Source organism: Pinus tabuliformis, chromosome 3_2 (assembly GCF_031772625.1).
Source record: "Pinus tabuliformis cultivar Carrire ecotype Pingquan chromosome 3_2, CPIR1, whole genome shotgun sequence".
NCBI classification, from domain to species: Eukaryota; Viridiplantae; Streptophyta; class Pinopsida; order Pinales; family Pinaceae; genus Pinus; species Pinus tabuliformis.
In genome coordinates, this window is record NC_142302.1 from 763129161 (window position 1) to 763156654 (window position 27494).

At 36.2% G+C, this 27494-nt stretch overlaps 1 long non-coding RNA gene across 4 annotated transcripts; it reads left to right on the plus strand.

The window, feature by feature from the left end:
• The first annotated feature begins 4801 nt into the window (after nucleotides 1-4801).
• LOC149182862 (uncharacterized) lies at nucleotides 4802-7497 on the plus strand. 4 transcript variants are annotated; one of them, XR_016257647.1, is made up of 7 exons: nucleotides 4802-5272; nucleotides 5425-5626; nucleotides 5714-5763; nucleotides 6093-6187; nucleotides 6699-6830; nucleotides 7136-7221; nucleotides 7437-7497. It is a non-coding gene; the product is annotated as an uncharacterized LOC149182862 (long non-coding RNA). The 4 variants fall into 4 exon arrangements; XR_016257649.1 differs by having other exon boundaries at nucleotides 5453-5626; nucleotides 7170-7221; XR_016257646.1 differs by having other exon boundaries at nucleotides 4803-5272; nucleotides 7170-7221.
• Nucleotides 7498-27494: the final 19997 nt, after the last annotated feature.

Genomic DNA, 27494 nt, shown 5'->3' on the forward strand with positions numbered 1-27494 from the left:
ATTTTGTGTGGTTGTACAACTTATAGTTTGTAAGTGGCAGGTCTTGGTATCTAGGGTTTGTAAACCCTAGAAAGTATGGAATGAAAGAATAAACCCTAGAAATATAAACCCTAACTAATTTCCGCTTTGAAAGGAAAACAAACCTAGATATTGGCAGATATTATATCATGATGATGTGAAAAACAGGATTTGATAAAAAGGGGTCCAAGAGTAAGATGGAGCCAACCTTTCTCCAGAGATAAGTATTTGACACCTTGATTATTATTAATGTTATTGTCTTTATATTTTGTCTCCTTTTTCTTTTATAAGTCTTCTAGTCAAAGTTACATGTCAAGGCTAAGTTCTATGTAAGGCTTGAATAAGTAGATGAAATACTTGAAGGAATGTGGCTTAGCATGAAGACTATGAAGGAAGGAGTAGTTTGATGTATGTATCGAGAAGGCTATCGGATGGGAAGCAACAAGAAGGAAAGATAGAGCTATAAGGGTCCTAATGGTTACGATATTGAAGCCTCCTGATTAGTTCGAATTGATGATTGAAATCTAAAGAGCATAAAGTTGAAATATGTTGTAATATGAGATATATTGTGCAAGGGATTATTGACCTCAGAGGGAGAAAGTAACAAAACTTGACACCTTGACTTGAGGCCATTATGATTTGGCAAGGCTGATACTGATGATTTATTTTAGATGTGATTTGGCTCCCCGAAAAAGCATATTGCAATAGTATATGCAAAGGATGGAAATAAATAATTTGTTGGATCTAAACTACGTGGTTTGATCATGGAACACATAGATTCTATGGATAGCACTATTGATGACTTGGATAAGCATGAGAGAAAAATTGATATTGGAAATTCAATATGACTTTTTGAAGAATATGAGGAATAAAGTTGTTATGAAGAAAGAATACATGTGTTAGAAGTTGTGAGGAAGCTCGGCTCCTTGAAGATGATAGATGAACATTTTAATAATAATTGTTGAGATCTTGAAAGGTTGAATTTTGATATGATGTGATGCTATTAAGAGCCAAGAAAACCTATCATGAAGATGAAATGTGAGATAATTTAGCTCCGTAAATTATTTGACATCTCAGAAGGTTGAATCCCAGTAATGATGATACATGAGAAAGGGGCCTTGCATCTACAACTATATATCCATGGAAGAACAAGTAGATGATGTATGCGACCAGCTAAGGATGGTGATGATGTCTCCTTGATTGAGAGGGAGAATAAATATCCTTCATTTTTTGAGGAGTAAGGATCTCCTCCCTAGTTGAAAGAGAGTGATGATGGACACCATATTCTTCATATGTGTCATGCACTAGGCCATGATTAATTGCCACATGTCTAGTTTATGGCATTGGGAGGGAGAATGGAATATTGGATAAAAATCTAGTAATCATTACTCCTGGGGGATTGGGAATCCAGGATAGGAAGCAGTCCCATGGAATAAAACTCTTTGAGGATCTGATAACGTATCCAAGGTAAGATTGGTCGATGAGGAACGATATTTTTTAAGGATTGGGAATCGAAGATAAAAATAGTTTTGGAAGGAAATACCTTGTGAACATTCGAATGGGGCATGTGTTTTGAGAGGCTATGATGGTGTCCATGTGTATGCCTCCCAACATTGTGCTCCCAACATGGCTTATCAATATAACTCTTCTTATGATAATATTTCAATTTGAGAAGTATCCTTGTACCGATTATGTAATAATGAATACCTCCCTAGTTAAGAGGGAGTGTTGGAAAATGTAACTAGGTTTAGTATTCATAATGATCCATGTACTTAGGTCATTGTATATTTTATGTACAAGCAAAGAGAAGAAAAAAAATTACTATTATTAATTTTTATTAGTTAAGAATGTTCATCATGCTTATAGGATTTGTTGAATCAAAATCCTCATTGGACTTCTTGTAAAGAAAAAGAGAAAATATGTAATGTTGGGTCAAAAATTCCTATATATGTCAAGTCGGCCCTACCCAAAAAGGAATGCCTATTCAAACCCCTTTGGACAATATAAATATAGGGTGATATGATCTCATTTGGACACACAATTTTCTTGATTCGTTCTGAAATTTCGTAGAAGAAGGAGGGTTCAAGTCTGAAATTGAAGAAGGGTTTTTGGAAGTTCTGCCTTATCATATCTCTTGTTTAATATTTGTTGTTGGTCTCCTGCTATTCATGATTTTTTTTTGTGTAGAAGGAGTGTTTGACTTGGAATCTAGAAGGTTGAAGTCTTGGATATCTTACTTTGATCTAATTCTATAAGAAAATATTTTTTCTCGATTTTCCCCTTAGAGGGGTTTTGGCCTGGCTTGGAGCCTATATCTTGTGTTCATTATTTTTCTTGTGATCTTCATGTTTACGTTTTGGTAATTGTTTGATGGAATAACATAATAAAGATCAATAAAAGGCCAACACACTTCATAAAAAAATATCAAGGAAAGAGAAATCTAATATAAATTGTAAGCCTCTTGATTTCTCAACAAGATGGGTGGTTGGGGGATGTTAGAAGAAAACATCTCTCTTATAGAAAAACTCATAAATCCATTAATTTGCCTTAGAGCGATCGATCTCTCTCCCATGCATGGCCTAGAGGGTCGTCAATTAATATGCATTAATTGTATTCTCACATGTTTCCTTTTTCCTTATTATATATTTACCTTCCCATAAATATTTCTTTTCCTTATGTCTGCTTCCATAGTTTTTTTCCATTTTTTCCAACAGGTGTTAGTCTTTTGCAAGATATTCAATCATCCAAATGTTCTTCCTCCATATGATTCTCGAATACCCGTATTTTTGTTATTCTTCGTGCATCTTTAAATTCCACTATTTTCTATCTCAACAAGTTTAGTGATTGGAAGCTTAAACAACAAAGTAATATATTGATCTTAAAAACTACATCATAGACATAGAAACAAACCAAAAAAGTATATTGCAAACATGGGAAAAAAATAATTATATCTATCACAATGCCAAACGGTTAATTGTTGCCTATATCTTAAACTATAAAAAAGATTAGTAAAAAGGCATAAATGTGCAAAGGGGAAATCCAATGTTTCACCTATTTTTATCTTGGACCTAAAATTCAACCTAACAACTTATATATTGATCTTCACGACTACAACATAAATCTACAAACAAACCATAAATGTGGACAGAACACACAAAAAATAAGTTTTATCCAATACAATGCCAAAGAGTTAATTGTATCCCATACCTAATTTCCAACATATCTATATGATAAAACGAAAAGTTTGAACTCTATAAACTAATGATGAAAATTACGAGTAAAACACTGGCATAATAAAACAAATGTGAAAGGATTAAAAGAAATTGAGGCAACAGGTAGAAGTACATTTTAAGGTGTCAAAGATTTGTTCATGGGAATGCAGTGACAATGGCACGATTAGGTAAAGGGGTGTACCATATTTTATACATATATACATACATAACACAAAAACATTAAAATCATATTATTCACCACGTCTCATCAAGCATCAATATCAACATTGATAGTAATATAATATTAAATGGAAAGAGTCAGCATTGAGTAATAGGGAGTATTATCCTAAGACGAGAATTTACGTTTTCAATTTTTACAATACTACAAATTAATTGAGAATCCAATTCAAAAGATGTTATACCTAGACATTTAAAACAAGGCTAGATTTCTCATCAAAACCATGATACAATGCCATGAAAGATGGAATACATATTGTCCACATCCTATACATACTTCATTAAGATGCTCTCTTGGTTTTGGAACATTTATGAGGGCTTCAAATCATAGGCAACAAGAGAAGCCAAACTAGTTGAATCTCCTAATAGACATGCCATATTCATTGGTTGCATTTACTCAAAGGACCTTTTTGTACCATATCTCTTTTCCAGAATAATCTTAAGGGTATTATAAACACAAAACAAGTTTGTCTACCTTCCTTGATCCCAATTAGGTGCTCTAATTCCTCTCAGGGGAAAAAGAATCGCCACATATGGGGGCGGCCATATAAAAAATTGTAGTAGTTCTAGGATATGTTCGTATGAAGCTTTCACTAGTTTATTGAATTCTACCAAACATCTCTATCATATAAAGTGTCTATTGTGCCAAATTTTCTCACTTGCAAGTGAATAGGCTAAACAAACTCCTAGTACGATACATGCTCTTCCTATTATGTACCTAAGCACCAACAAGGTAAAATTTGCCTATCATGAAAATAGTTATAGGCTTCAAATTATATCATATGAGTCAAATCATGCATAAACATACTTGCTAAAGCCATTATGTATTAATAGTTGAGTACATATCAAATTTGATTAGGCATAATAATGCCTAGACAATGGATAGGACTAAACGGTCCCTGGAAAATGTTAATTATTTTAATTAAGTTCATTATTTAATTCCTATATTAAGTTCATTAGTTAATTCCTAAATTAAGACATGAAAATATCATTGTGATGACATGAAAAAGGGTTTTGAGCTTTCTTCTATATCTGCATGCTTCTATTTTAAAAAAATTATTGGATTCTATTTTTAATTTGATTGCATGAATGGTGCTTTTATTACTTTTTTTGCTTCAATTACAGTGATTATGCTTTTATTACTATTTCTTACATGGATTATGTTTTTATTACTATTTCTGTCGGGATGACATGGATTATGTTTTTATTACTATTTCTGTTGGGATGACATGGATTGTGCTTTTATTGTGCTGAGCTGAGCTGAGAGGGATTGTGCTTTTGTTGTGAAAAAAGCTGGAGAATAATCCGAGCCGTCCGTTGCAGAGTGCGAGAGATAAAGGGTGCTGCTTATCAAACGGGTTATCTCAACGGTTAAAGTTCTTGATTGCTTTAATTCGATTTAATTTTTGGATTCATATTGGCATTGGATTGGCATTGTTGTGCTGCTCCTCCTCCTCCTCTCAGAGTTTCTGCATTGTGTGGTCTAGTCTCGTGCGTCTGTATGTTTGGAGCTCCATGTGTTGTGTGTGTGGTCTGGTCTCTGTTGTTATGTGTGTTTCTGTCATCTGTTTGGTGTGTCTATCTGTGTGGTGTGGTTGTATTCTCTGAGAGCTGGAGGCAGAGGCGTGCTTGTGTTTTCATAGAGGCAGAGGCAGAGGCAGGTAGCCCCTATCAATTACTGAATCAAGACAACTTTGCCCAGGGATCACAATTAACTCCAGGGACAACTTTGCAGAGGCATCCGAACTCTGCCCAGGGATCACAATTAACTGAGGCATCCGATCACAGTTAAATGAGGCATTCTGGTAAATTTATTTTTAAACTCTTTGTATAGATCACTCTGATTATGGGTTGTGGGCTGCAAATAAAATTAGGTGAACGAGAGAGGAATCGATTTGATTTTAGAAATTTAATTCCGGTAACTTGATGTTCAGAGTTGTATGGTTTTTTAAATTAGATTTTCCGCATTCTTGGTGAGGCGGCAGTATAGATCCTTAATTGCCTGCCAATATGGATCTGGGCGGCGGCCGTCGTCAAATACTGGCCACTGGGAGAAATTCCTCAGAGTCTGCGGTTTCTTGGTGATCCTCTGCACCCATGGTGAGCGGTTTCTTAATTCCTCAGAGTCTGCGGTTTCTTGGTGATCCTCTGCACCCATGGTGAGCGGTTTCTTAATTTTTTCGGTTTTTTAAATTAAATCTTGTGCATCCATGCTGCTGAGACGGTTTCATATTCATATTCCACAGATATCCTATGCTGATCCCAGATTGCAGTCAGTGTCCCTCGCTGTGCCAAGGTATGAGATCCTCTGCATCGATGTGAGGCGGTTTCTTGGTTTTTTAAATTAAGTCCTCTGAATCCATGTTTCTTGGGTTTTTTAATTAAATCCTTTGAATCCATGCTGAGGCGGTTTCCTCTGGTTTTTTAAATTAGATCATCTGCATCCATGCTGAATCCATGTTTCTTGGGTTTTTTAATTAAATTCTTTGAATCCATGCTGAGGCGGTTTCCTCTGGTTTTTTAAATTAGATCATCTGCATCCATGCTGAATCCATGTTTCTTGGGTTTTTTAATTAAATCCTTTGAATCCATGCTGAGGCGGTTTCCTCTGGTTTTTTAAATTAGATCATCTGCATCCATGCTGAGGCGGCAACATAAATCCCTCGTTGCACAGAATCGTTTTTGAGGAGAATCTAAGGGATTGAGCAATGCCCCTTGAGGTAAGCCTGTAAGCATTTTCTTGACGGACTATGTTAATTTTGTTGGGTGTCATTGTCGATTGCACCAAGGAGAATAGGGGATTTTATCAGAAATATATGTGTGATATAGAGAATGTTCAGATTTCACTGTACTTTCTTTCTTGTAAGATATTTCATTCATTTATGATGAATTTATAATTTATAGTCCTGGCTCTGATAATAAATTTATTTATGTATTGCTGTGAATAAAACGTTGATTCTCCTACTCCAACCTTCCAAAATCTAAAATGGTCAAACTCCATTTGACCATATATCTTCTAATTTGAAAAATATTTGGGAACTTGGGTTCTGTCTCAAAACATCCTTGAAACTCATCTCCTTGCCCTTGCATACTATAGCTAAGGATATATCATAAACCTGGGCCGAGGTTTCTCATAGTCGGCATAACCATAATTCATGGTTTTTCTGTGTTGCTAAATAGACTATATATATTATATGCCAAATTCATGGTTTTTCTGTTCTCCCACTGCAGCGTCCGTTCTCCCAGTGCAGCAGCGTCCCTTCTCCCAGATCATTCCTCACAGTGCAGCAGCGTCCCTTCTCCCGATAACATTGAATCTAAGCGCAGGGAAAAAAGGAAACCATTTAATTTCTTCCGTCAAAGGTAAGCAATTTTTTTAAATACATATTTAATGAAAAAAAGAATGTTCAGATTCATTTAATTTCTTGTATGATCCTTCAATATATGTATGCTGTATTAAATACATTTCCTCTTACTTTTATTTTTTTACTTTTATTTACTCTCAGCTTTCAAAACCGTCAAACTCCATGTTGTGCTGGGAATGTTTGATTGATTATGTATTTTAATTAATTGGATGAATATGCCCAATGAGTCTCCATGTTGTGCTGGGAATGTTTGATTGATTATGTATTTTAATTAATTGGATGAATATGCCCAATGAGTTGTAGGCTATCTGAGAGTATGATGGCTTGTATTGCATAGATATATCACCGTTGTTGCAGAAAAAGATACACCCCATAGAAATGGTGCAAAGGTTAATTCAAACCTTTATATCAACTTTAAATTTATTCATTGCCTTTAATTTCATCATATCTCTATGTTCTAACCTTTGCATTCACTTAGCAAGTTATCAAATTAGGGGTTAGGAGCTTTGCTTAAAATATTAAATTTAATTCAAAAAAAAATTGCTACTTTATAGGTAACCAATAGATGACCACTAAATTTTAATAACTGTTGTGTTTTTTGCAGATGATTTAAGAGCCTGAAAAAAATACAAGCATGATAGGATAGATGAACTATCTACATGTCATGACAGAAGATATGAATTCATTATGTTATTATGACCCAAATTAAACTAGTAGTGATTTATTTTTCATCTTTATTTTGTAATTACTCTAAAAACATTATCATTATAATAAAAGTATTATTTTGTTTGAAAGGGCTAAAAGCCCTTTCTCATTGCTCTTGAGGATGGACCATGGCTGTCCTCAAGGGTTTGTGTCCTTCTCTCCGCCTTACTTTTTTATTTACTTATTTTAGAACTAGATACTTTTAGTTTAATAGACTGCAAACTAAAATCTTTTAATGCATAGATTGATTGATGTGTTTTTCTGTTACTTGAATTTACATGTAGAATTTTGTGGAATGATTGTTTTTTGAGTTTCATTTATAAGATTGCGTTTACAATGAATTTCTAATGTCCAAAATTTGATATGCAATGTTTGTATCTTTGTGTGTTTACAATGTGTGGGATGGCCAAGACTTGATATCTAATATTTGTATCTTTGTGTGTTTACAATGCTTTTTGTGATGTTCATTCATTTGATGTGTATATTTTTGTGTGTGATGACCCAAATTTGATATGCAATGTTTGTATCTATGCGTGCTTACAATGTGTGGGATGACCAAGACATGATATCTAATGTTTGTATCTTTGTGTGTTTACAATGCTTTTTGTGATGTTCATTATTTGATGTGTATATTTTTGTGTGATAACCAAAATTTGATATTGAATGTTTGTATCTTTGTGTGCTTACAATGTGTGGGATGGCCAAGACATGATATCTAATGTTTGTATCTTTGTGTGTTTACAATGCTTTTAGTAATGTTCATTATTTGATGTGTATATTTTTGTGTGTGATGACCAAAATTTGATATGCAATGTTTGTATCGTTGTGTGCTTAGAATGTGTGGGATGGCTAAGACATGATATCTAATGTTTGTATCTTTGTGTGTTTACAATGCTTTTAGTGATGTTCATTATTTGATGTGTATATTTTTGTGTGTGATGACCAAAATTTGATATGCAATGTTTGTATCTTTGTGTGTTTACAATGTGTGGGATGGCCAAGGCATGATATCTAATGTTTGTATCTTTGTGTGTTTACAATGCTTTTTGTGATGTTCATTATTTGATGTGTATATTTTTGTGTGTGATGACCAAAATTTGATATGCAATGTTTGTATCGTTGTGTGTTTACAATGTTTTTTGTGATGTTCATTATTTGATGTGTATATTTTTGTGTGTGATGACCAAAATTTGATATGCAATGTTTGTATCTTTGTGTGCTTACAATGTGTGGGATGGCCAAGACATGATATCTAATGTTTGTACCTTTGTGTGTTTACAATGCTTTTTGTGATGTTCATTATTTGATGTGTATATTTTTGTGTGTGATGAACAAAGTTTGATATGCAATGTTTGTACCTTTGTGTTCTTACAATGTGTGGGATGGCCAAGACATGATATCTAATGTTTGAATCTTTGTGTGTTTACAATGTGTGGGATGGCCAAGGCTTGATATCTAATGTTTGTATCTTTGTGTGTTTACAATGCTTTTTGTGATATTCATTATTTGATGTGTATTTGTGATGTGTATGACAATGGTTGTTGTTTGGGATTCATTTGCATAGTTATGCGTTTACAATGGATGTGGATGACATGCTTGGTATGTACTTTGAAATGTGTGTGAATTTTCTTTAGCATATGGTTTTATTTAGTGTCTACATCAACTTTGTATGTTTGGATATTTACAATCTTCTATGTATGATGATCAAAATTTGATATGCAAATGTTTGTATGTATTTATAATTTTGTGTGTGTAATAAGAAATTTGATGGGATGTTTGTATGCTTGTGTATTTGCAATGCTTTTGATGTTCGAATGTTTGTGTATTTGTAATGCTTGTGTGTTTGTATTGTTTTTGTACTTACAATCTTGTTTGTAATGATTAAAAACTTGAATTGTACTCTTGATTATTTGCAATGCTTTTGATGTTTGAATAATTGCGTGTTTGTAATGTTTGTTATGTTTGCGTATTTATTGTGTGTTTGTATTTCTTTTGTTCTTATAATCTTGTTTGCAATGATTAAAATTTGAATTGTACTCTTGATTCTATGTTTGTACTCTTCATTGTATGTGTGTTGTGTACTCTTGATTGTAGGCATTTTTTACTATGTGTTTGTATTCTTGATTGTATGTTTTTTCTTATTGTGTTTGTTTGGGTATTTACAATCTTGTGTGTAATAAAATATCAAGGAATGTTTATGTGTTTGTGTATTTATAATGTTTTCGAATGTAATGATGGAAATATGATATGATGTTTTAGTACTTGTGTATCTATATGGTTTTTAATGGAATGATGAAAATTTGATGTGATGCTTGCTTATATATAGTATTTTTTAATGTAATGATGATTGTTGATTGTAAATTGGTATATGCTTGGAATGTGTGAGAATGAGAAAAATTTGATATGGGATCATTTTGTATTTGCAATAATATTTTTGTAATGATCAAAATTTGATGCCTATTTTCAATTTAAATTTATTGCACATGAAATTAAAAGGGGGGATTGGGAGAGTGTTGAGTGAAATAGTAATATTATAGAATCTACAAGTGAGGGGGTAGCTCAAATGAACTTTAGTATATTTCTTAGGGAAATCACATAGAAGGTGGGGCTGGGGGAGTGATGAGTGAAATAGTAGTAAACCATAAATTAGGAGTGAGGGGGAGGGGCCAAACGAACTTCCACCTTCACGTGGTTGGCCTAGTTAGTGGAAAATTTATATTGCAAAATTCTCGAAGCTCAGAGAAGTTCCTTTGAAATATAAAGAAACTATTATTTATATACTTTTATTTATCAAATTTTAAATAATAATAAATCCCCAATTTTAAATAATCAATATAATTTTCCGTTATATCTATAATTAACTTCATCATTTATTTAAAAATATCTAAATTATTTATATTATCCTAATATATCAATATATAAAATAATATTTAAAAGTATATTAAAATTAATCAAATTATAATATAACAAATATTACAAATATATTTAATCTTTCCCCACACACAAAAGCATATATATATGCATTTAATTAATTATTATTTAATAAAATTATAAAAAATTAAAATACATATATTTAATAATAATTATTATGATTTTCAAGCCCAATAAAATATTTTTATAAATATTTATTTAATTATTATTATTAAAAGTATTATTTCATTGTTACTAAAAATAATATTTAACTTCTTCTTATTATTATTAAATAAAATTATAAAATATTATTATATTTATTATTATTAAATAAATTTAGAAAATATTATTCTAAAAAATTATTTAATTATTATCATTATAAATATATATTATTATTATTTCATTTAATATATATATATATTATAAATTATATATATATATATATATTATATTTTAAAATATAAATTATTATTATTATTTAAAAATATATATAATATATATATATATTATATATATATATATATATATATATATATATATATATATATATATATATATAAAAATTAAAAAAAAAAAACTTAATTTTAATATTGTGAGTTTTAAAACTATAAATTATTATTATTATTAAATACAATAAGAAAATATTATTAAAAAAATATATTTAGCTATTATTGCTATAAATATTTAATTAATTATTAATATAATAAATATTTCTTCCATTATTATTTAATAAATTTATAAAAATATTTTTATTATTATTAAATAAAATTTACAAATATTATTATAAAAAATTATTTAATTATTATCATTATAAATATATATTATTATTATTTTATAAAAAAAAAATTTTTTATTTCATCAATAAATAAGTATGTATATTAATTTAATTTTAATATGGTAAGTTTTAAAAACTAATTTAAATCTAAAATTTTAAAATAAAATTCATATTTTATTAATATACTATATCAATGTTTAATATATTAAAATTTATTTATAATTTTTTTCCAATACTAATAATTTTTAGAATATTAAAATATATTAATATAAAAAATTTAAAAATATATAAATAGTTTTCATGTTACATTTTTATTAATAGTTTTTTTTTTTAATTTTATAATTTATTTTCTCCGATGGTGTCATTATGTGGGTAGATAGGGAGTTTTGTTGTATGAAGTGCAGAATAGATAACATGTGTCACAATTTGGGGAAGGCATGGCAGTCACCATTTGATGGTTTTGGGTTTGAATGATATCAGCCTCATCATTTTAAATGCATGTTAAATGACACTGGGGTGGCCAAAGTACATGAACTGTGGGATTGGAGGTGAGGAGTTATCCTCGACCTCCTTCCTTTGGATTCTTTTGTGGTTGTTGTGTGTTGTTTCTTGTTGCATGGATGTATTGTTTGGGTTTTTTATTCAATCAGTCCACGTTGTGTTGTGTTTATTGTTGTGTGGTTGCACAGTCTGGGTTTCTACTTCGTTTTGAGTCTAGGCCTTTGGTAGCAAGTTTGGAGGAACTTCTGTCCCATTTTTTGGTTCTGAATTATGTCAAAGGCTGGGAGCTTATTATGTCTACATAGGTCATTGTTTTATCAATTAGGGTGTCTTTGCTCTAGGTTGTTTTCATTGGTTGCATATGTACCTCTTTATTGTTATCCTTCAGCTTTGCAAAGTAGAGGTTATATATGGTAGTATTTGCTTTCGCCTTGCTAGTGTTTCTGAGCTTTTTAAGCATTGGATTCACCCTTCCTCTGGGTCAGAGTGTTGAGTTTTCTCTTGTCCTTTGTTTGTGTCAATCTCTCTAATAAGGTATTGGAGATTATAATGTTTTATGTCTTTTTGTTGTGGGGAATTTGATAATTTGTTGGGGTTTAGTCCTCTGTTGTGGCTAGTGGGTCACGGCCTGCTAATATTTTAGTCAGGGTTTCAAGATCGATGTTTTGTTCTTCATCTTGCTTCATGGGTAGAGGGTCTCTGAGTGGTCCTATTTGTTATTTTGTCATTATGGTTATGCCTCCTCACGAGAGAATGTTGAGCACAAAGGGAGACTTGGGTATTGTTGAGCATAAATGTATTCGTTCTTTTGCTTATGGTTCAGTTGAGACTCATTTCAATGTGATTCCCTTAGAAGTGAGAAAGGAAATTCTCTTGTTGGAGTTAGAGTCTATTGAGCATCCATATCACTTAGATTCAAATATTGCTGATGAAGATATTACTAGGGTCCCTATTCCTGGTAGATTCAGGAAACTCAGGTTTCATTTCTTGAGTTTCTTAGCTCTTCACCAACAAATGGATACCTTGTTGCATTTAATTTTTAGGGATAAGTAGTTCGAGAATTATAATGTATTTTTTTCACTTGAAGACACCAAACATATGCTCATGAATAAACAATTATGTTTATATTATGGATTCGTTATTAACCAAGGTTGAAAGTTTTCTTGTGTCGGATTCAGCTTTAGGTGACCTCACTGACCTGCATGGTGATCACACTAACCCTCCAATGGACAATGCACAATACTTGGCAATTATCTTCTCTAATTAAGATTAACTTTTGTTGGTCTTCTTCTTTTCGCTTCAATTTTGGTCATCCATCTCGAGGTATGGTTTCATTATGACGCTTTCAACTTGGTTTGGTTAATCAGATTAGTGTGAAGGTTACTGGTGCATGTTTTGGGATTGCATTGTCATGGAGAAATTTGAATTATATTTCTATAAATTTAAGGTATCTTCAGTGTTATTCATTTTTTATTAGTCATGTCCATGTCATTCATGAAATTTTTTATGTCAGTTTAAGTATTGGTTTTGGTATTAGTCGCTTTGGATATATGAGTATGTTGATGACCATCCAATTACAGATCTTATGGCGAGGGAGGCTCATACTTGAGCGTGCTATGAGAAGCATTTCATGTGTGTTCTTCTCCTCCAGATCTACATGTACTTGTGGTTACTTTTACATTATTGGTTTGCTCCTTTAGTGTGTCTCGTTTATGGAAATATCGTGTTTATGTCACTTTAAAAATGGACAATATGTTGTATAATTTACTCTTCATTAGAAAGGTCTCATTTTGTTTCTTACCATCTTATGGAGTTGTCTTTATGTGCACACTCTCTATTTGTAATAAAATTTAGTAATTTCAATTATATATAAAAATTATATATATAATATATTTAAATTATAAATATATTATTTGATTATAATATTAAAATTATATTTAATCAATATTAAAAATAATATTTATTATTTTTATTATAATTTATATAAAATATATATATTATTTTTATATATAATTATATATATATATATATATATATATATATATATATATCTATATATATATATATATATATATATATATATATATATATATATATATATATATATATATATGTTTTTTTTTTCTCTGCAAATACTAAATTCTATTAACTGTAAGGCAAAATATTTTTACATAGTGTCGAGGCCTCAGGAGACATAGTTTGAGAGTGCTCAACAGAACAGAACTGCCCCCTTACAAACAGAAGCTGGGGAGACCAGTTACAATGATCAAGAACCCAGATAAAAGACATAGAGAGTGACATATTTAGCTGAGAAAGAGAACTGAGCCACAGAAACACAAAATCAATGCAAACCAGCACAAAATGTATCACCAAATCCCCAGCTGGAAGCCAAAAACAGTAGGTCATGAGCGCTGAAACCTGACTGTGAGCCTGAAACAGTAGTCGAAACAAAAAATAAAGAGGCAGTCCCAGGTGGTGCTACCCCTCCTTTGCCGTGCCATGATTCTTCTCCTCAGCCAGACCTGCACCGCCGGTTCTTAGACTTTCATTGCCGCCCAAATCACTGCTAGGGATTGCCATCGAATGGCTTGCTTCACCTTGAGTCCCTTCCTCAGCAGCAGGTCCTGTATCTTCAAGGGGAGGAAGATTTTTGAGAAATTCCTCCTGTCCAGACTTCTCATTTTTCCAGTTCTCCAGGCTATCTTTGTCCGTGGAATGCTCACTGCTTTGGGAAGGATCAGGAGCAATGCATGGCAGAGGGGAGACCTGATTTTCCTCTTCCGAAAGAATAATGGTGATGTGAGCAGTAATAAGGGGCCTGTTCAAATTACTTTGAAATTTAAAGTGCGTGGTTTGGAAGGCACTGTTCGGAATAGGTTTACGACCAGAGCTTAATGATGGCCCAACTTCGTGGACGGGGGGGGGGATTGATGGGTTCCGGCGCAGCTTCCATAGCGTGACCGGCCGAGGGATGCAAGCGGCTGTCACGACGCCCCCCTGAACGATGCCTCTTACCCGAACAAACCATAATGACAAACAGGTGGTAGGGGGCAGAGAAATTATAGACAGGAGAGACAACATAACAGAGTCGCTTGAGGTGAGAGGGATGCCCAATAGAACTCACAAACGACAACACAATACAACCAGTGCGTAAATCCAGAACAGGGGAGAACTTACCCTTGATAATGTTGGCCTGGAGCTCGCGGCGGTGAACCAAAATCAGTCCATCACCAACAGCCTCCGCTAACCAGGTTCCGTTGCCGAGCGACTGAGCATAAGGCATGATAAAACCGCTGAGGAACAACATGATTATAACTGAGAGAATGTTGCGTCGATAAGCGCAATCCATTAATGCAGATCTGCTAACCGATCCTGCATTAATACCTTCCTCCTGCTCGCATAAGGTTAAGTCTCGGGAAGCCACGCTGCTTTGCAGCTGGCAGTACCGGACTTTAATTCTCTGCATGAGAAGCATTAAGGGTGATGGTGCCACCCGCATCCGGGGATATGATGGTATGTTTTGATATCTAATCTAAATTTAAATATTTTTAATATTTTTAATGTTAATAATATATATAAATAATTTTCATAATTTTTTATTAATTAAATAAATATATATTTTTACATTGAATTAATTATTTTTTTAATTCCATAATATATATATATATATATATATATATATATATATATATATATATTAATTGATTTTAATTCTATAATTTAGTAACTATTAAAAGAATTTAATTAATTTTAATTTTATAATTTATTAATTATTAAAAAAATAATCATTTTAATAATATCTAATAACCTTAATTTTAGCTTTGATGGTTAGTTTGATCAGTCAAGTCCCTATCATTAAAGAACCTCTACTATTGAGAGTTCGTGGGTTCAATTTTGTCAACACTCTTTTGGACAATCAGATGGGATCACCCAGTGAGCAATGTTGCTCAAAACATGGATGCAGACCAATCCCATACAACAGATGGAATGGATGGATTCAGTTGGAACATTGTTCGTGATGCCTAAACTTAATGTCAGTGCTTAGTCGTTTGTGCCTAGATTGTTGCTCGTCATCAATTTTCCTGAATACGAAGGTAGAGCTCTTGGAGAGTATGAGTGCGGTGGTAGCACTTTGAAACGAAAATTCTTGGAAACTCTTGGCAGTTCTAGCATTCATGACTCCATCCGACAAGTCAACTCGTTGTGATCTCCAAGTTATCTTACGTCTTTACCTACTGTATTAGTTTAATCATGGCAAACTATGTTAAGTTTTGCTGTGGCCTAGAAGGTCAAGCTGATCTGAGTCAACACTTTTTTAATCCTTGATACAACATATTTAGCTACAATTACTCTTTCACAGTATATGACATGTTGATAAGAAATACATTAGCAATATAAAACAACTCAAACTGTGTTATTGGGTCATTCTCCCAACTAGGCAGCCCATAACGTATGGACTACCTCTTTGTAACTCCTTGCATTAGTAATATAAAGACGAACCATTTTTTTGTAAGTCGATATTTTATTCATATTGTTAAAAAGATGTACATCCAGTAGAGAAAATGCAGGTGGTCTCACCTCGACTAGGTTTGTTGACCAATGTTTGTAGCAAGCGACAAAAATACAAAAATGAGGCTAAGGACAATGTCCATAAATGAAAGGGCCAAAGGCACCAAAAGACATAAAAAACATAGAAAACACTTGATAGCATACTAGCCATCCGACATAATGGAAGTTGGGTTATCCAGCGTAATTCTTAAAGGTGGTGGAGGCCAGAAGTTTCACTAGACATGTCCTTCGAAGTGCGATGACCAAGTCTCTAGCTTTTCCACTTTTTTTGCAAGGTGGTTTTGGCCTCGCCACACCACCACGACTCGCTCTCTGAACTAGCAAAGAAAGTAGTGGATCCTTTCCAAGGTGGTCACCAACTCAACATGCTCCTCCCTTCAAACCCGTTTAGCCGATTCCACCCGATCTAGCAGAGATTCAATTAGTTCCCAGCAATTCTCCTGACAATAATGTTGAATTACCTGTGGGTTGGGAGCTACACGCCGACTAGACCCTCAACTAGTCATTCCACCTCGCCGCACACCACCACTTCACTGAGGTTACTGAGACCTCCCACCTCCACCTCCATGAGAAACCTTCTTTCTGTCACCATGACTGCCACACATTCCAACAGTCAATATCCATGAGCGACCAACAGTCTTGCCACCCTGACGCGTCCCGAATGGCACCATTGCCGAATCTTCTAAAGGAGCAAGCATTAGGGGAATTTTGAGGTTTAAAATGATCCTCCTAAGAAAAATGTACAACAAAAATAAACTTTATAAGAACTAATAAGATTCAATATGATGATGTCAAGCATGGGGGATGATTCACCATTTTCGGAGTAAAAATGTAAAAATATTAAAAAATAATAAAATAATAAAACTACTTTTTCAACTCGTATTTTCAACTTATCTCCCTAGGTTTTTACTAAAATTTTGAAACGGAGTAATCGTTGGAGACAAATTTAATTCCTCATCCAAGGAGTACCCATGCTGCATACTTTTGGTGGACCTTGCCTCATAAAAAATGAGAAATACATGAAAACGCGTGATTGTAATCACATTTTTCATGTATTTCTCATTTTTTGTGTTGTACAATCCATCGAAAGTATGCAACATGGGTACTCCTTGGATGAGGAATAAAATTTTGCATCCAATGAGTGTTTCCACTCCAAATTTGAGTAAACCCATAGAGAGATAAGTTGAAAATACGAGGTTAAAAAATAATAATAATAATAATAAAATAAAAATAAAAAATAAATAAATAAATAAAAATAAAAAAAAAACAAAAACAAAAACAAATATATATATATATATATATATATATATATATATATATATATATATATTTCTCCCTCTAAACTTTGATGATGTAATGTAATCTTATTTTATTATTTCCACTATTATTTTATAATTTCCTTAGTAGGTCCATTTTAGACCTCAAAACTCCCCTAATGTCTCGCCTGGTCCCCGCAACTCGCAGAGCCTGGTTTGGTAGGGTGGAGGAGAGCCCACGACGTGAGGAAGGTCGCATATTGAACAGTCCAACAGAGCCAAACACCCCAGCAATTTTCAGAGTCCAACCCACTGAGACTTGTCGAGACCTCCACACCCAAAGGCCATATAATATAAAGACGAACTTTAAACAAAAACAACAAAAAATTTATTTGACATATATGATAATATTATTCATAAAGAGTTTAAAATTTAATTTTTAACTATATTTTTTTTAATTTCATAATTTTTTTTAATTCTAAAATTATATAATTAATTGCAACTAATGTTTAACAAGGTCTTGAATCGGCGAAACGATGGTGGTTTAGGGTTTGGGTCAGACCTGCACAGACCACGACGATTTTGTCATAGCTTTCCAGTAATACGAACAACAACAAACGACAAGGAATAGTGCACAAATCATGGACATCCCCCAGGGGGAGGATACGGCTCCTCCCCACAACGACGGTGAAAACATTCAAATTCAGAGGAAAGATACCATAAAAATGCCCAGGAATAAAAGGGAACGAGACCTGCTATACAGACAGATAATACGGACAGAAATGCAGCTCCCAACGCAACATCAGCCTCCTGTAAGCCTGTTGCAACTGAAAGACCTAAGATTGAGCTCCCATGTCAACGAATCAATACCCAAATCCAGCACATGAAGGATCATGCCTTAATAGGGAAATTTATAGGCTTCTGGCCTACAGAGAAGGCTTTGCATGGATGGATCACAGCCAAATGGAAACCAAAAGGGCACATTACCCTGCAGTTGGGGCCTAAGGGTTTCTTTACGGAAGTTTTTAATTGCATAGAAGATCGAAACAGAGTCCTCGATGGCGGACCATACTTTTTTAATGCAGCGGGCCTGTATCTCCTTGACTAGATTGAAAGATTCAACCCAGAAAAAGAAGATCTAAGCTGGGCACCAGTTTAGATCCGCCTCTATTCCCTTCCATTGGAGTACTGGGATGAAGATTCACTGCAATATATTGGAAATGGTCTAGGGGAATTCATGAAAACTGTGGAGGAGACAAAACTCCGAAGATATACTTCCTACGCCCGAATCTGCGTTTATATGCATCTAAGCAAGGCTCTTCCCGATGCGGTAAGTCTATATCATGAAGATTTTGAAAATCAATAGATTATGAGCATGTTCCATTTTGATGCAGAAAATGCCATGCCCTTGGCCATCTCTTTCGTGATTGTCCATCAAATCTAAAAACCCCAACCTCTACTGCCCCAGATAAAACTGACTCAGATGGATTTACCAAGGTTAGCAACCACAAAAAGAACCACAAAAAACCCGTTTCAAACCCTAAAAGCCCTCCGCCAATACTTCCATGACATCCACTAGCAATAGCTTTGAGACCTTAGCCCAGCATGATCTAAATGACTTTGAGAATCCCTCACACTCTGAGGAGGCACCCAAGCTAACATCACAATTCATTCCCACCAGCTCAAAGAAGCCCCAAAAGCCTAAGCAATCCATAGATCTCATTACCTCCTCACCCAATTTGACTCTGGAAGGGAAATCTCAAGGCATGGACATCGACAATGTGCAGCCAGAAACCACAGCGGTAACAGAAATAGTAGAGGAAAGGAGCGAAGCTTAGCACATGGAAGAGGAGCCTAAGAGCATAAACATTGGAGATCTAGACATCCTTGGATTAGAACAAGATTGCAAGAAAAAGGAATATGACAAGATCCCAAAAAGACAACTGGAAAACTTGGAAGTCATCCTTTCCAGAGCACGCCAGCAAAGAACCCTAGGCATTCAGCCTGGAAGTCAATGGGATGGCAAAAACATTCCTTAAGAAAACAAAAAAAGAGGAAGGAAAACAGATCTTCAAAGAACCATCCGCATTGGGGAAATGCTGGTGGAATCGAGAAGATATTACAAGCTTACAAAGTATTACAATCCCCTTCCCAATAATGAATCATGAAGCTCACCTCATGGAATATTCGAGGGCTAAATAGCCCGGGGAAATACAGATTGATAAAAAAAGCATGATTTAGCAGGAGAAACCCCAAGTCTTCTTCATGCAATAAACTAAATGCAACTCTACCACACTAGGTCAAACCCCGGAAAAAGCATGGCCATGCAGTCAAGCAGTAGCAGTGGATTCCTTAGGTTCTTCAGGAGGTCTACAATAGTCTGGGACGAATGAGCTATCACGCTTACAAACATTCATGCGAGTAAGCACTTCATTCAGGCCACCTTTCATATTACAGGGACAAATGTGCATGTTCACCTAACTAATGTCTACTTCCTCCCGGAGGCAATGCATAAGATAGACATATTAAATACTTTATCTTTGATCAACTCCAACAGAACTCATCCACTCTGGATTATAGGAGGAGATTTCAATATGATTACAAAACTGGAAGAAAAAATAGGAGGCAGGACCAAACTAGATAATGAAAGTATTCATTTAAAAAACTTCATCCAAAACAACTGGCTCATATATATGCCATTCAATAATGGAATCTACACTTGGAATAACAAACAAGCAAGCACACATCAAATTGCCTCTTGATTGGACAGATTTTTGCTTTCCGACAATGCAATCCATCTTGGAGCAGACTTCTCAGCCTCGATCTTACCTCTCACAGGTTCAGGTCACTAGCCAATATCGCTCCAATGGAAAAGACCAGGTAATACTACACGGCGACCTTTCCGCTTTGAAGCATTCTGGTTGACGCATCCATACTTCAACAACCTGATAAATGCGGTTTGGAAAAGTTTCAAACCCCTGGATGGCTCAAAAATGTATCAATTCCAAAAAAAACTCAAAAATCTAAAAAAAAATATCAAGCAATGGAATCAACTTACTTTTGGCAATATCTTCCAAGCACAAAATTCTCTAGATCAAGAAATGCAAAGACTACAACAGATGATCATCACGAACGGAAGATCTGACGCTCTCTCAAAGCAGGAAATCATGCATACTCGCCCTGAAGTTGGTTCAGCTAGCAAAACGAAGTGGTAACTCATCATGTAGCAACTTGTTTTAGGTTCGTCTCCCAGACTTTCATTTGGGACCCTGGAGTGAAATTGACTGGAGTTTTAGGTTTCTACCGCGGGCTTTGTCTAGAATTTGGGAACACTAGCTACAACTTGTGGTGCAGTTACCCTTCTAGCCTAGGCCCTTGTGCATTGCAGGTAATCCTCTCTTTTTATTTTTGTTTCTTTGTTGTGTTTCTTGTTTCAGTGGCATTTAGATTTCGAGCGCAACTTTGTTTTCTTCTTGGTGTGTGGAATTGGGCAGGTGGCGGAGGAAATGTGGGTATTAATATCTTTGTAGCACCTTTTAAGTGTCCTCTGTGTCTGTGGTGGAGGGTTTATGCTAAAGAGTTATTTACACATTTGAGTTCTTTTGTAGCTTACCTTCGCTTTGACTTGCCTAGTTCTAGTTTCAGTCCCAACTCTTTAGATATCCTTTACTGGTCCTTGGTGGGCATCTCGTTGTTGGGTGTCTTGGCTTGGGGGTTGTGGTGTTTGAGCTTCTTGGAATCTACTTCTTTCTTTGCATGTGGTGCATATTCTTGGGGTTGGACTCGATTGTAGTCACCCCTTCTTAGCTTGGGGATCATCTCAACATTGGGTATGGTGACCAACATCATTGTTGGGTCCTTGGGTTCTTAGATTACACTACAGCATTTAGCTCTGGTGAGAAATTTGGGGTTCCATCCACGCAATTAGTTTGGAATTGTATTGCATAGGCAATCATGTCGCATCAGAGAGGGCAACTTCACTATGGTGGAGGGAAGCATGAACATGCAGGGCACGAGGATAATATCCATAGTTCATCCACGAAAGATTCGACAAGTGTTGAACATGCGGGGAAAGTGGCCCATGCCCAAGGTAACCCCAATCCTGTCTCTGTGGAACTCGAACTTGCATTTTGACAATGCCTTAGTCAAAATATCTACATCCTGTTCCTCGGTCGAAAAATACAGCAACATGATCCTCTTGACCACACAGTCTCGAATATGGTGATACCAGATATCAATGTGCTTGGACCTGTCATGAAAAAATGGATTCTCAGAGAGTTTGATACAACTCTGATTATCACAGTAGATCACGGTTGGATCCATCCTCTGACCAAACAATCCCACTAGAATTTTCCGCATCCAAATGGCCTCACATGCAGCCTGACTAGCATCCATGTATTCAGCCTCTATTGAGCTAAGTGCAACTGACCTCTGTTTCGTACTGTACTAGGAAACTACAACTGAACCAAGGTTGAAGATTCCTCCAGAAGTGCTCTTCTAGTCTGATGGACTCCCTGCCCAATCCACATCTATGAAACCTTGAAGCTTCACTCCCTCTGTTCGTCTGTGCCACAATCCGAATTGAGATGTGCCTCTGAGGTATCTCAGCACATGCTTCGTTACCTTCCAAAATAGCTTGGTAGGCTGAACCATAGCTTGACTCAGTTGGTTCACCGCAAAGGATAAGTTGGGTCGTGTGTTCACCAGATACATAAGTGAACCCACTAGCTGCCGATAAACAATAGCAGCTACTACCTCACCTGAAGTAGCATCCTCCTTCCTCCAGTTCCCAGCTAGAGGAGTCTGCATGGGCTTGCACTTCTCCATGTGAAAGCGCCTGAGTATCTCATTGCCATATTTGCCTTGAGACATAAATACTTCACCATCTTTCTGCCACACCTCCATGCCTAGAAAGTAGTGCATAAGACCCATGTCTTTCATTTCAAACTCTCTGCAAGGTCCTCCTTGCAAGACTATATCAGCTGATCATCACTTGTCAAAATCAGATCATCGACATAAACAACAATGATCAATGGTTTACCTTCTACCATGATGTGGTAAAGGTTCACATCTACTTCACTCTTGGTGAAGCCCAACCCGGTGAAATAGCTGTCGATCCTGGTGTACCAAGCACGGGGTGCTTGCTTCAGCCCATACAAATCCCTTTTGAGTCGACACACATGCGACTCACGATCGAAGGTCTTGAAACCCTCTAGCTGCTCAATGTACACCTCCTCCTCAATCTTCCCATTGAGGAATGTTGTCTTCGCGTCCATCTGATGGATCTTCCAACCAATCTGAGTTGATAGTTCCAACAACTATCTGATAGATGAGTACCTTGCTACAAGAGCAAAGGTCTCATCGTAGTAGATCCCCTCGACCTGTGAGAAACCTCAGGCAACAAACCTTGCCTTATGTTTCTCAACACTGCCATCAGCTGCTTGCTTTACCTTGTACATCCATCTGGAACTCACCACTGACTTGCCCTGAGGTCTTGGGACAACATCCCACACACTATTTTGAATGATAGAGTCATACTCCTCTACCATTGCATCAACCCAGACTGGTTGTTGCACAACCTCCTCGAATGAAGAAGGTTCGGTCTCTACACACTCCCCAACCAGGGCCATGTACCCAGTGTACCGCTCGGGCGACCTCCTCTGTCTGCGCTGAGAAGATGGTTGTCCCACATTCTCTAGTGCATCTAGCATCAACATATCAACTTCCCTTGAGCATTTCCACCCATCTCTAAAAGTCTCAGCATGAGTGGATGTCTCCACTCCCAGATCCTCTGCATGCAGCTACTTCGCATCAATCTAAGACTCCTCCTCCTTAGGAACTGAAAGTTCCTCCTCTGCATGCAACTTGAGCTCCCTCTCAAGTGATAATCGCATGGATTTTTGCTCGTAGAACTTCAGATCCCTGCGTACCACTGTCCTCTAACTGGTAGGCAGATACACCCGATAGTTGTGGGCTGTATCTATGTACCCCACAAGAGTTCCCAACTCAGTTGTTGGATCCAGTGTCTTCCAGGCATCTTTGGTCACATGACAGTAAACTGATGATCCAAAGATTCGGAAGTGACTCACATTTGGTCGCTTCCCGAAAAAGGCTTCCATAGGTGTCTTCATTCCCAGTATACAGTGCGGGCTTAAGTTTTGCAAGTATATTGCTGTATTGCATGCCTCAGCCCACAAATGCAGTGGTAGGCTTTGTTCATGCAACATCGCTCGAGTTGCTCCCACAATCAATCTGTTCTTCCTTTCGGCCACCCCATTCTGTTGTGGGTTATGGGGTGTCGTCAATTCCCCTTTAATTCCTTCTGCAGCACAAAAGTCTTTAAACTGGTCGGAGACATACTCTCCACCGTTGTCACTATGCAAGGCTTTTATTTTCTTTCCAGATTCTTTCTCTGCCAAGGCTTTAAACTCACAAAACCTCAAGAAGATCTGATCCTTCTTTTGCATAAAGTAGATCCAACATCTACGAGAAAAATCATTAATAAAAATAACATAGTACCTTTGTTTAGCGGTGGAGGCTGTAGAGAAAGGTCCACAAACATCTGAGTGAACTTGCTCCAGGATTGCTCCAGCTCTATTGTCTCGATTTGGAAAGGAAGATTTTGCATACTTACCCAAGGTACAACCTTTGCATGTATTCGTCTGCCCTAGTTTTCCCTTGGGAAGTCTGGTAGAAATCTGTTGCATGATCTTCAGGTCTCCGTGGTGCAAGTGGCCCAGTCTTCTATGCCATATCTCGCCAACATCTTGGCTCTACACCATCTCGTCCTTGGAACTCAATGCAGCAAAGTCGTCTACCTCCAGCTTGTAGAGATTCTTTACTCAAATCCAATTCGCTTGGTCTGTCCAGTATCGATATGCCTCAAGAATACCTTTCCTTTACTAAAGACTACATCATAGCCTTTATCTTCTAGCATAGCGACAGACACAAGATTCTTCTTCAGACCTGGTACATACTTTACATCAGTCAGGGTGAGGGGAGCTCCATGCTCCCTCTGAAACACAACTGTACCTTCACTTGAAACACGATACTTTCCATCATCCCCCATCTCGATCCGTATCTGTAGATCCTTCTCCTCCAAGGTACTGAAAAGATTCATGTCACCTAACATGTGGAAAGAAGCTCCATTGTCCAGGTACCACACACATCCCACCATGGATGAAACCATGCATGAGATAAGAGGGAAATCCAGCTCAAACTGTGAGGCCAGTTTCTCACCATTAGATCCCTTCGAGGATCCCTTATTGGATTTCTTCTGTTGAAAATTCGTAGCATAATGGCCCACTTCATGACAATGAAAGCATCACACTTTTGATTTGTCAAACTTCTTCCCACCATGGGAAGAACCGGATATGGGATGGGACGCCTTCCCTTTCCCTTTCCTCGCCTTACTCGCTAAGGCTATATTTCCCTCATCATATTTCTTCGATGAGAATCCATCTTTGGTGCTTCTTCTTATCTCCTCCTGCATCATATCTGACCAAAGTAGTTCCCAATCTGGAAGTTTTTCTCTTCCATTAACCGAGTCTTGCTAGCTATGCCAACTCTTAGGAATATCGAGGAGTGCAAGACTCACTATGTCGTCATCAGCGGTCATGATCCCTACACTTCCAAGCTCATCCCTGCAGGTGGTGAGCTTGTTCAAATATGCAGAGATCGTGTCACCCTTTTCACACTTGATTTTCCAAAGCTTTTCTTTCAGTGCCAACTTCTTCTGATCGCTGTTGTTTTGATATAGATCTTTCAATGTTTTCCACATCGAAAACATTGTCTCCTTCCCATGGAGGCTCAAGGCAATGTGGTCTCGAACTCCCTCCAGGAGGATTCTCCTTGCTCTAGCCACACATTTCTTCCATTTCGTCAATTTTGTAGCATCAGTGGGCTTGGGGACTTCTTGATCAATGAAGTCCTTTAAACCGTTATCCTCTAATACTGCTTCCATGCTATCCTTCCAGGATATATAATTCGAGCTGCTGTCAAGGGCATACTCGAGTCTTAAACCATTGAACGCCATTGGTGAAATTGAGATGTTATAAGAACTCGATTTCTATATTCAGGAACTTGAAACTTCGAACTTCTCCCTTCTTATATATTGTTATTCTCTTTGATCACCTTTTCTCTGATACCATGTAAAAATTCCCACTGTAGATCAACAGATTATGCAATATACTAAAGCAAAATACAAGATCTACTTCTGCAACAAACTTTGCGGAAGCTTAATCAAATATGAGCAAGATCAATGGGAACACATATAACTGAGAATGAGAAATCAATCACACATAACACAGAAGAAATAACCAGGGTAAAGCATCAACCTAAAACCCCAATCTCTGTATTATCATACAAGCGGAAATATGTTCGAGTTACCAAAAGAATCAGCTCACAAGCTATCCTGCTCTCTCTGCAATCAAGCAATATAGCTCACAGATTGAGTAGGCACTAGATATGCCTTCCCTCAACCCTCCAAGCCTCCTATTTCCTTGCGTAGTTTTTCTTGGGGTACAATCATGTCACATGTGTGAATTGGCCTCATCACACTCACTAAATTGAAGAAGTAACTGTGCAATCTCCAAGGAATGAATTCCTTCTGCATGCAAGAGATATTCACAATGGAATATTCCTGCAACTGATAGTACATTGTCCCTCCATCTGATCTCAACTGGGTCTCTGTCTGAACTGACATGCATCGGTTATTTATGAGAGAATATTTAGTTATCTAAAGTGCGGTAGTTATGTGCATGCATGCATTAACTAACTAAACTCACAATTAATTCAACAAACTGTTTGAATTAATCTAACTGGACTTGACTCAGTTAACTGAGCCAACTAATTACAACTCATCCTTATATCTTTAACTGATGGATAAATTCCTCAATCATTGGAGAAATTGTTGCATGTCCCCACATAGACTTCATGTTTGATTTTCTACAACTAATTAACTCAAGGTGAATTAATTAATTATTTTACAAACAACTGCTAAGATCAAATTCGAATTTTTACTTCTCTGTTTTAGTTCAAGGACTAACTAAAATAGGAAGGTATCCCGAAATGCTATTTATAGCAGTACTAAATTTATCACTTCTATATTTAGCATTTCTTGTTGCTATTTTCAACATCCCCCATAGTTGACATCATGATATTGAATCCTATTGGTTTCTATAAAGTTTATTTTGGTTGCACATTTTTCTTAGGAGGCCCATTTTAGACCTCAAAAATCCCCTAATGGCACTCTGCACGACTGCACAACTCTGTGTTGCCGCTTGTCGAAAGATATTTTTTGCACATTCACTTCTAGATTGTCCTCAAGGATTTCAGTGTCTCCTTGATCACTTAGGACTTGCTCTACTCCCGGATCTGGTGAAGTTGGTGGAGTTACCTATTGGTTCTGAGGCATGAGGTCAATGTCTTGATCTAACTCTAGTTGAACCACATTCGTATCCATTTGTTCAATCTCCTGAGCAAAGTCTTGCTCCTGCGACTGCTCACCCTGTCTGCTATGTGTTGGCTGCTCGAATGAATCAATAACATGTATGGGCATAGTTTCATCAACATGTGCATGTTGCACCTCCTATTGTTCTTATTCATGTTGTGCTTCCTTCTCTCTTCTACACAGCTCGTGTTCTTCCCTGAGTTGTTGCTTGAACTCTTGCAACTCCTTTTCTGCTTCCTCTAGCTTCTACTTTTCCCTTTTCCTTTGCGCGATACTTTTTTCACATTGTCGCCTCTTTGCCTCAATCTCCAAAGCTGCTCTTAACACAAGTGGGTCTTCTTTGAACTTGCAACTTTGCTCCGCCTCCGCGCTATCAATAACCTTCCTCTTGCCTCTGTCAAGCACAGGTCTGCTACCCTCTGCTGCTGTTGATGATGCTACTCTCTGAGATGTTGCTACATTCTGCACTCTACAGCCATTTTGAATGGTTCATTG